Here is a 10,726-nt window from a genome sequence, read left to right as displayed (position 1 = left end):
CGTAGTGTGCTCTGCTCTAAATAGCAAGGAACCAAAATACTGTAGTAACTTTAGTGTACATTCAGTATAGCACAGACATGTTCAGATACAGAATGAGTATAAATTATGAGTATAAATTTTGTGGGGTGCATGTGAGTTTTCAACACATGTGAAATTACGCCATGCAAGGGTTAATGTTACCAAGCCTTTAGACTGTGGTGTTTTGCTTGCTTTTCTCTGAAAATGTACTTTTTTTTTTGGTCAAAAATATAAATATTAATAAAAATTTATAATATAAATATTCAATTTCAAAGATTCCTTTCTGTATTTAAAAAGTTAAAACGTCTAATGAACAGTAAATTGAGATGACATTTTTTTTTTTATTAAATAAAAAAAATCGTTCCATTTTTTTTTTTTCTTTGGATATGCGCCTTTTTTTCATTAAAGAAATCCATATTTGTGTCTGGGACCTAATCAATACATGTTGAAAAGGACTGGTATGGCAAAGCTGCCTCATAACAGAGAACGAGGCCAAAACGAGCTGCAGTTTTCTTGATATCCTGAGTAACTGGGCAACAAACCATAATGATAGTAGCTGACTTATCTTCTTCAATCAGACTCCTCTTCAAAACATCACATAATGATTTCCTTTATATTTAAATCAAAATATATTTTTAAATATATTTAACTTTTTAAAGGAATAGTTCACATCAAAATTATCTAATCATTTACTCACCCTTTTGCCATCTCAGATGTGGATGACTTTCTTTCTTCTGCAGAACACAAATTAAGATTTTTAGGACTTTTAGGACTTTTGGTCCATACAATGCAAGTGAATGGGTGCCAACATTTTTAAGCTCCAAAAATCACACAAGTCAGCATGAAAGTAGCCTAATTCATGTGACTCCAATGGTTAAATAAATGTCTTCAGAAGTGATATGATAGGTGTGGGTGATAAACAGATCAATATTTATGTTCTTTTTACTATAAATTATCCTCCCTGCTCAGTCAATCTCCACTTTAACTTTCACATTCGTCTTCTTGTGTTTTTGGTGATTCACATTCTTCATGCATTTCGCCCCCTACTGGGCAGGGAGAATAATTTTTAGCAAAAAAAGACTTAAATAATGTTCTGTTTCCCACAAACTCATGTCATGTCAATTCTGAAGATATGGATTAAAACACTAGAGTACCTTGGATTACTTCTGGGCTGCTTTTATGTGCTTTTTGAAGTGTCAAACTTTTGGAACACATTCACTTCCTTTTGAGGACCTACATAGCTGAAATAGTTTCCAAAAAAATTATTTGTGTTCTGCAGAAGAAAGAAAGTCATACACATCTGGGATGGCATGAGGGAAGGAATTAAAAAAATAGCATGAACTATCCCTTCAATATCTGGAAAAAAACACTTGTTTTCCTCATTATGGTTTCCTTATGTGACAAGACATTTTTAAAAAGCTTTATGCTTCTATGGATGAGAGAAAAAAATGTAACGTGCAATGTCTATATTATCTATGCAGAGTAAATTGATTTAGCATGCTCAGATTTTTATGAAATGTTCTTTCTTTCTTGAGATACAAATAATCCCCTTGCCAAAGTTCACTTGATTTACCTGACCATAAACAATCTCTCTGTCAGGCAAAGAATCGTTTCACCAAACATTTGGCCCAAGGATGTTTTTGACACACACCCAGTGGAGTTTCACCTGAGTAACTTTTCCACATTTTTGTGCCAGTTAGTTAAATTTACATTTTCGAGTCACAAAGGTACAGAAACAGGCTTTATATGCACCAGCATTTTTTATTAGTGACATATGATGCCTCAAAGAATGTTCCATAATGAGATTCACAGCTTTCCTTTAGAAATATCAAATACTTTCTTATCAGGGGCTGATGCTGGACCTCTGCATACCCAAAATGCCCATCATACCCCATATCTTACTAAAAAGATTAGCGTAATCAGCATGCAATTCCCACGCTGGTCTAGGCTGGTTTGGTGCTGGTCTAGATGGTGGACCAAAATAGGCATGCTTTTTACCAGCAAAACCTAGCTGGTGATGCTGGTTGACCAGACTGGTCTTTCAAATGAAGCTGGTTAAGTTAGTTTAAAAGCCTAATACACCAGCATCCCAAGCTGGGGGACCAGCACCCAAAACTCAACAAAAGCTGGTGACCAACAATGATGGTCTTTCCAGCAAAGATATTACCCCATATCTTATGCAACCTGTCCTCAGATTCATAATCATAACCAATTTTGCTTTGATTGACTAATAAAGATGCCATATAAGACATAAAGACACTGGGTCTCATTCATGAATACTTTTATAGCGTGTTCTCACGTATGTGTGCAGAAAACACAAAACATTTCTAACGAACAGGTTACAACAAGTGAGAATGCACATAAATTTGCTCTTACACTCGTTCATTTGTTGATGAATCTGGATTATTCAAAATTTGCGGGCACATGTCCACAGCTAGTAATATGCATAATACGCTTTAAACTTCATTTGGAAAAATGCTTTACATAATTTTAACACACAAATACATATGTTCGCATGGTTAGTGAATAAGACCCACTGTTCTGGGACACAAGTGCTGTGATGCATTAAGAAAACTGTTGAGTCTTGAATCAATCTCTGAAGTGTGGTCAAGTGAAACAGGGACAGATTAGGTCCCAGTGACACATTCTGCATTTGGACTGTTGCTATGAGCTTTGGCAACAATATTGTTTACTTCCACCAAAAGGCATATCCAACTCCATTATCGATCAGAAATAGCCTGTGTCTTATCCTCAGTCAAGTTGAACAGAATGATATTAAATCCCTGTTTTGCTGAAGGGGATGTCTAAATGGTTGAACGGATGCATAAGGAACTATAAAAGAAAGTCCCTCTCTCCTTTCCAAATTTCATCAGAAATTCATTTCAGAGTGCTAGCAGGTAATTTGGACTTTAGAAACTCTGAGGATTCAGTTCTTTGAAATCCTTCCTCCTCCCAAAGCAGCCCGAAAAATATATGATTTTACACTGAAACTCTTCACAAACAGCACAGTTTCATATTGACTCTGTGTGATGCTATGTACATATGTACAGGTACGCTTTCCACTGGCCTTTGTGTTTGACTAACCACATAAATTTATACAAAAGCGATTCGCAAAATTCCCTTCCGTAGGTTTCACAGGCGGTTCCACAAAAACAGAGATAACACGATGACTTCAATATCAGAGAAATGAGGCCATTACGGCCGGTTTCTCCAGCTCTGGAGCTGAAGAAATTTTGCAGTTGGTCCAAAATCATGGGCCTGTCAGAATAGATGTCCCAAACGTCTTTTGGTCCACTTACTGATCGTAGCTGAGTAAGAAGTTTAGGAACACACAAATGCTGACAAGCAGAGATATAGCAGCAAAAACATTAGCTGAATTTTGGTGTGTGTCAAAGGACGCAGTGGAGTCGGACCAAAGCCTCACCTTTAAGTCCTGAGGAACAGAAAAAAATTTGATCAAATTGGATTTTAATTAATATTGCTTAAGTACAAATAGAAATTCAATACTCTAAATACATCAAACTGCCCTTGAATATTGGTCATTTTGTATAATTTTGCTGTTGCCATGATAAAAAAATGATTGTATTGCACCACCTATTGCACCTTACTGCTATTATAAATTCACACACAAAAACTACAATGGTATTACTATAGTTTTTACCATGCTTGTTACCATATATTTGAATCTTACTGTAGCTGATATGATTTTGTTTGCTTTGTGTGACAGCAAACAGAGAAATACATTCTAGAGAAATAGACAACTTCTCATGAGAGGTCTGTCCTTTTGAGCCCTCACTACAATAAAAACCAAACATTTCCCCATCTCTAACCCTCACCTGTGTGGGTTTGGCTGGGCTGAGAACATTCTGTTCAGTATCCATGGTGACAAACACAGGAGTCGTCCGCCATGCCCCACTGTCCGTCACAGGATTTAGCTCTGCCAGTTGGGTGGGAGTGGGCATGAAGTCCATTTCATTCCCAAATGTCTGGAGCGCGTTTCCTATTCATGTAACAGACAAGAGGCCAACAGCTCTGAGTGAAGACATTCTGACTAGGCTAAAGAAACAGACATGATTTCCATTTGCCACTGGTTCTGTTATCAGACGCTTATTTGAATTCTGGTCCGTGAGAGCAGTTTGTCGGTATCTATTTGCTGGATGTGAATAGAGACACCGAGCGTTCAGTATTCCACTCAGGCCACGCGGCTGCACCTGCCTCTCCACATCCTCTCATTAACTCGCAGATGAGTGGCTTGACCAAACATCGGTCTCATCCGCTCCCATTCCTCACTCCGAGAGGCCACTCAGCTGTCTGAGGAGTTACTTGAAGTTAGAGATCTCTGTTTGAACAGGACTCAGTAGAATATTGACCTTATTGATGAATCACGATATATAATCCATAAGGACCATCAGAAACTCAGGGAAAGGGATGGTGATGTGTGACGAGAGGGGGCTGGATATTACTCAAGGGATTCATGTATGCTTGAGGCTCCTGAAATAAAGTGGAATAACTATATGCTTTGCACTCTAGAGAGCTCTTTAAACTTTCTAAAGTCTTTAATGAATATTGGCCTAGAACTTCATTTAACTTCAAGAGGACCACATTCAAAACACAACAAATGTAAAGGGACAGGAACTTAAAAACATTTTCATCGAAACACTTATGCTCAAATGTTTGAAATTAGTTTGGAGTTTCTTTTTTTTTTTTTACCTAATCTTTGAAGGAAATTGATAATATATAGGATGGTTTTTTTTTTTTTCTCCACCCCCCCCTCTTCGGAGGACAACTTTATTATTATTATTATTTTTATTTTATTTTTTTATTCCAGAAACTGTAATATCTTTTTTAAGTACATACACAATATGGTATATTCGGATTAACCATATACAAATTGATACACATAACACTTTTTCTTTTTAAGGCAGAACATATATCCCTTCCCTCCTACTAAGTGACATAATTAATCAGCGGGGCCCAGAGAGAGTCGAAGTCAGCCGATCGAAATTTGTTAAAAGCAAGCATGGACTCCAGACTGATATGATCAGACAGGAGATTTCTATACTGGTTAATGCTAAGATTATTTTTAGTTTTCCAATTCAAAAGGATAGTTTTCTTTGCAACAGATAGTGTGGTGAGGACCATGTGTGCTTTGTCGATCTCCATATTAATATCATTTAAATCCCCTAATATACATAGTTTTGGGCAAGTAGGTATATTACACTTAAGCCATATTGATAAGTCCTCACAAACCTTAGTCCAGAATCTTTGGACTGGTGTACAAAGCCACAAGGCATGCATGTGATCGTCTGCTGTATTACTTGTGCACTGCGTGCAAATATTTGATTGATTAAAACCCATCTTGAACATCCTTTGTCCTGTGTAATAAGTTCTATGGAGGATTTTGTATTGTATGAATTGTAGATTTAAGCTATCAGTCATATTGAAGTTATTTAATATTATTTCTGACCAAAACTGATTGGTGGGATTCAGTGATAGATCCGACTCCCATTTTGCAATTGGTAACGAGATTGTATCATCTAGTTTGGAAATGACTCTATATATTTTCGATAGTAGCTTTGGAGTGCCAAGGCTCCTGAATTCTATAACACTTGGTGGGAGTTCCAGGTTTATTTGCTTAAGAGGGAATTTTTTACTTATTATTGATTTGAGTTGTTGATATTCTAAATATCTGTTATTACTTATCCCATACTGTGAGGTGATTATTTGAAATGGTAAAAAGTTACAGTTATGGATTAAATGCTCTAGATGTTTAATTCCTTTGTTTTTCCATTGGATAAAATTAATCATATTTTTGTTTAGTGTGATATCAGGATTATTCCATATAGGGGTGAGCCTACATGGGATCATTGAAGAGTCTGTTTTTTTAAGAAATTCCCACCAGGCTGTCAAACAAGTACTGATGTTAATGCTCTTAAAGCACTTATGAGACTTAATATTTGAGCTAAAATACAATAGATTAGAAATGTCCATGTTTCCGCATAGTGCTTGCTCTATATCATCCATATTTCATCTGATGCACTAGGATTGAGCCATTTAGAAATATACTGTAACTTATTTGCTAAGAAGTAATGATGAAAATTAGGGAAGTCTAGTCCACCCCGTCTTTAGTTTTCTGTAGAGTTTTCAGGCTGATTCGAGAGGGTTTATTCTTCCAGAGAAATTGAGAAATATGTGATTCTAGTGAACTAAACCACGTATAAGGAGGTTTCGTAGGAACCATAGAAAACAAGTAATTGATTTTAGGTAAGATCATCATTTTTATGGTGGCAACTCTACCCATGAGTGAGATGGGTAAAGATTTCCACCGAGCAAGATCGTCTTCTATGGTCTTCAGTAGCTGAGTGTGATTTAACTGAAATAAATCCGACAATCTGGAAGAGATGTTTATGCCAAGATATCTTATATTGCCTGATTGTAATGCTATACTGGATGGCCCTTGAAACCTACAGTTGATCAGTAGGACGGTGCTCTTTGACCAGTTAATAGAATAATCGGACAAAGATGAGAACTTATTGATTAATGAGATTGTTTCAGAAAAGGATGTACGTGAGTTCTGAAGGAATAATAAAACATCGTCAGCATAAAGGCTTATCTTATGTTCATTCTTTAAGGACCAAACACCTTTAATATACTGATTTTGTCTGATTGCCATTGCTAAAGGTTCTATAAAGATGGCAAAAAGCGATGGGGAAAGAGGGCATCCCTGCCTAGTGCCTCTCTGCAAATTGAAGCTAGAAGAGGTTTGATCATTTGTCATAACTCTTGCATTAGGAGATTTATATAAGATCTTAATCCAGTTAATAAAAGTTGATCCAAAGCCGAATTTACTTAAAGTATCTAATAGAAATTTCCAATTAACTCTGTCAAAGGCTTTTTCCGCATCCAAAGATACTATAGTTGTTTCTAAATTATTAATGTTGGAATAATCTTTTAAATTAATAAATCTACGCATATTTGTAGAGGAATGTCTGCCTTTTATAAAACCTGTTTGGTCAGGGTGAATTATAAAAGGAGTTATTTTCTCTAACCTTCCTGCTAAGGTTTTGCAGATTATTTTAAGGTCAACATTTATCAATGATATGGGGCGATAGCTAGATGGTAATGTGGGATCTTTGCCAGTTTTTAACAGTACGATAATGTTTGCAGTGTTCATGGTTGATATTAAGTAGTTTTCTTCTTTAATTTGTGTGACCATTTTGAAAAAAGTTGGTGCCAGAATTGTCCAAAATTCTTTATAATATTCTATTGGGAAGCCATCTGGTCCGGGAGCTTTATTGCAAGGCATATGTTTAAGGGCTTCATGTAGCTCTGCCACTGTAAGGGGAGAATCTAAGGCTATGACTTGTTCTTAATTTAATTTTGAAAGGTTTATGTTGTCCAAGAATTTCTGGATGTCGCTGTCTGATGGATCTAGTTCGGATGAATATAGAGTTCTATAGAAGTTTCTAAAAGTGTCATTTATGGCATTGGGCTCATGTACGATATTACCTGCTCAGTCTTTTACTGAATTAATTGTTGATTTTTCTTTGTTAGTTTTTAATTGGTTGGCTAAAAATTTTCCAGATTTGTTGCTATGTTTGAACTGCTCCAAATGTAACCGTTGTACCATAAACTGTGTTTTCTTATTGATTATTTAATTTAATTCAAATTTAGCTTTCCTTATTTGCTTAAGCATCTGTTCTTCCGGTGATGTATTGTAGATGTCCTCTAGTGATTTAATTTAGTTTGGAGTTTCTTAAGTAAACAAAAATTACTTTTTTTTTACTTTCTTTTGGGGGGGCAGGTTGGACCAAATACAAAAAGAAAAGGATGTTAATCATGTCAAATCAGCTTTGAAGAACTTTACATCTGTGAGCCTAAAATTGTGTTCAGAATCAGTAGCTATGTTTTAATCCAATTGCTAATTTATATATGTGAAAAACCATAATATTGCAACAACAAAAAGAAATGCTCCATTTCCATTCCATGCTTTCAAAAGATCAAAATCGTGACTTCTAGACACATTGTAGCCACTGTGACCCTTTTATTAATAAAATACTTGCAGTTTAGAGCACACAGACAAAACACTGTAAAGAACTTGCCTCAGGTCACAGAGTTCTAAGAGTGCTACGTGTGTGCGTTCCTCCATCCTTAAGAATTTAGACATTTTTTGACTTATTTGCTCTGCAAACTCTTTGCAGGCTTTGGATTTTTCAGGACACCGTTATTTCTGGAAGACTAGAGCAACATTTGAGATGCAATGATTGGTTTGCTGGTTAGTCCAGTTCTGACAAACTTTTTTGGTGCACATCTTGCATTCCTAATAAATTCAGTAGGAGTTTATTCGTGTTTCCATCATAATTTATGCACATTACTTCTTATTGAGTAAAAAATGTATCCAACTCAAGCAAGCGTATAGATTTTTATGCTTATTTTGGAGATTTGTTTGCATCATGGTGTTTCCATCCGGCAGTTTATATGCAATATCCCAAAATAAGCATAAAAACATGTGTATGGAAACCCAGCTATTGGCATAATCTGAGTGAATTTAAGTGAGATATTATTTTTTTAAGAAAGAAAGAAAGAGAAAGATTGAGAGAGAGAGAGAGAGAGAGAGGGGAGAGAAAGAAAATAACTATAGCTCATATTTCTACATATACAATAGTTGTACATTCTATACATACAAGACCCTGCTGAGATGCAAATCTGATTTAAAAGATCCCCACTCAAACCACAAACAGGCATTTTTGAAAATGTTTTTCAAAAACTGAAAATCTGCCCTGCTTCTACTCAAATGGATATTCAAGACACAAGCCACCACAGAGGCGAACTGACGGTTTGGATTTCTGTTTGGAGGGGGTGAGTGCTGGATTGATCTAACATAAGAAAGTAGCAAGTATGACTAATAGCAAGAGCAGACTAGATATGCAATGTGCTGCTGTGAAGGACATTCAACTTTAATACAAGTTTCTACCTCATTAAAGAAGGCTTTATGGGCAGTTGAATACAATTACATTCATACCAGTGTCTCCTGATAAGAAAATATCTCCACCCTTTGAATACATTTTCCCACCTTACCAACTGCAATGGCCTTCATTTGCACTGAATGTGACAATGAACATGGTCATGGAAAAATGGCCTCACAGCGAGCAAGCTATGTAAATGTAAATATCCATCCAAACATGCAGGTTTTATTGAAATTTGTTCAGCATCAAGGTGATCTGTTGCTGTTATTTAAGCAGAATTTTCTCAGCATAGTTTCTGAAACATTTGACTATACAAATATCAGTTTTCGCATTGACTATGTTCAGTCATAACCTAACTAAAGTAAACTTGAGATGTATTTTCCTCTCCTCTGCACACACAGTGGTTCTTTCACCAGTCAGATGCTCATAACACAGTAATGACAGCTTATACAGATGATGTACAGGAACAGCATTCACTCACGGAGGCAGATGTTGTCAGTGAAATAGTCCAGAAACTCTGTACACTGATCTTTCATATTGCCACTGGCAGAACATGAGCACCAGGGAGCCACGTTGGATGTGGAGTTATCCACGTAGTTTGGGGTAATTGGGCTGCCTGCAATATCAAAAGGCCTGTTTGAGCATAGACATTTGTGATTTCCCACAACACAATCATCAATATACTATATAAGAAAGAAATATTGCACACAAATGTCCTTTAATCCATACATTACAAACATATAATATATTTTTTTAACCTCAAGAACCCTTGATGGTGACTTTTTAAAAATATTTTTATGTAATGGAAATGTTTAATAATCATAATTGTCTTAAATTGTTTAATTGTCATAAAATGGACATGGCCCCTTTAAGAGTTTGCCAGTACTCTAGAGACATGAAAACGTCTCGGGTTATGACTATAACCCTTGTTCCCTGAGAAGGGAACGAGACACTGCGTCGTTGAAAACGACTCTTTGGGGAACGCTCCTTAGCGTGCGCCTCTGAATTATGAATGAAACTATTCCAATCTTGATTGGTGTTGCGTCATGACGTAACATGTGACGGCATAACCGGATGCATAAAAGTGACGCCGGCACACAAACACATTAGCCTAGCAATGAAGCAAGCCGCTCTCAGGCATTGAGGGGCGTGGCAGGACGACGCAGTGTCTCGTTCCCTTCTCAGGGAACAAGGGTTATAGTCATAACCCGAGACGTTCCCTTCCGAGGGAACTCGCACTGCGTCATTGAAAACGACTCTTTGGGGAACGAATGCCCACTAGGCCACGCGCCGAAAAAGGCCTGCCCTAGAGTGAAACTGAACTCAGGCACTCAGCTAGGACGAGAGCACACGTGCACCAGGCGTACTAGGGAGGTGCAGAAAACCTGATGAAAGTGTGCGGGGTAGCCCAACCGGCTGCCTCACAGATCTCCTGGAGGGGCACTCCCGATAAGAGAGCCCTAGAGGACGCCATGCCTCTAGTTGAATAAGACCTTATGGCCAAAGGTGAAGGCAAATTGCGCACCTTATAGGCCGAGATAATAGCCTGAACAATCCAATTACTAATGGTTTGTTTCGGAGCAGGGAGCCCCTTCTTAGGTGACCCAAAACACACTAAAAGTTGGTCCGACCTCCTCCAAGAAGAGGACCTCTCGAGGTAAACGCTCAAAGCTCTGACAGGGCAGAGCAAATGGAGCCTCTCTTCTTCTGCCGACACATGAGGTGGAGGATGAATGCCTGCA

At 37.3% G+C, this 10,726-nt stretch overlaps 1 pseudogene; it reads right to left on the bottom strand.

Moving 5' to 3' along the window:
• Positions 1-1,803: 1,803 nt before the first annotated feature.
• The window catches only part of LOC127663315 (GDNF family receptor alpha-4-like), a 93,698-nt pseudogene continuing 84,775 nt past the window's right edge, over positions 1,804-10,726 (bottom strand).

Source organism: Xyrauchen texanus, chromosome 23 (genome assembly GCF_025860055.1).
Source record: "Xyrauchen texanus isolate HMW12.3.18 chromosome 23, RBS_HiC_50CHRs, whole genome shotgun sequence".
Taxonomy (NCBI): Eukaryota; Metazoa; Chordata; class Actinopteri; order Cypriniformes; family Catostomidae; genus Xyrauchen; species Xyrauchen texanus.
The sequence above is the reverse complement of the archived record's forward strand: the minus strand, read 5'-3'. Positions and strand labels throughout refer to the sequence as shown.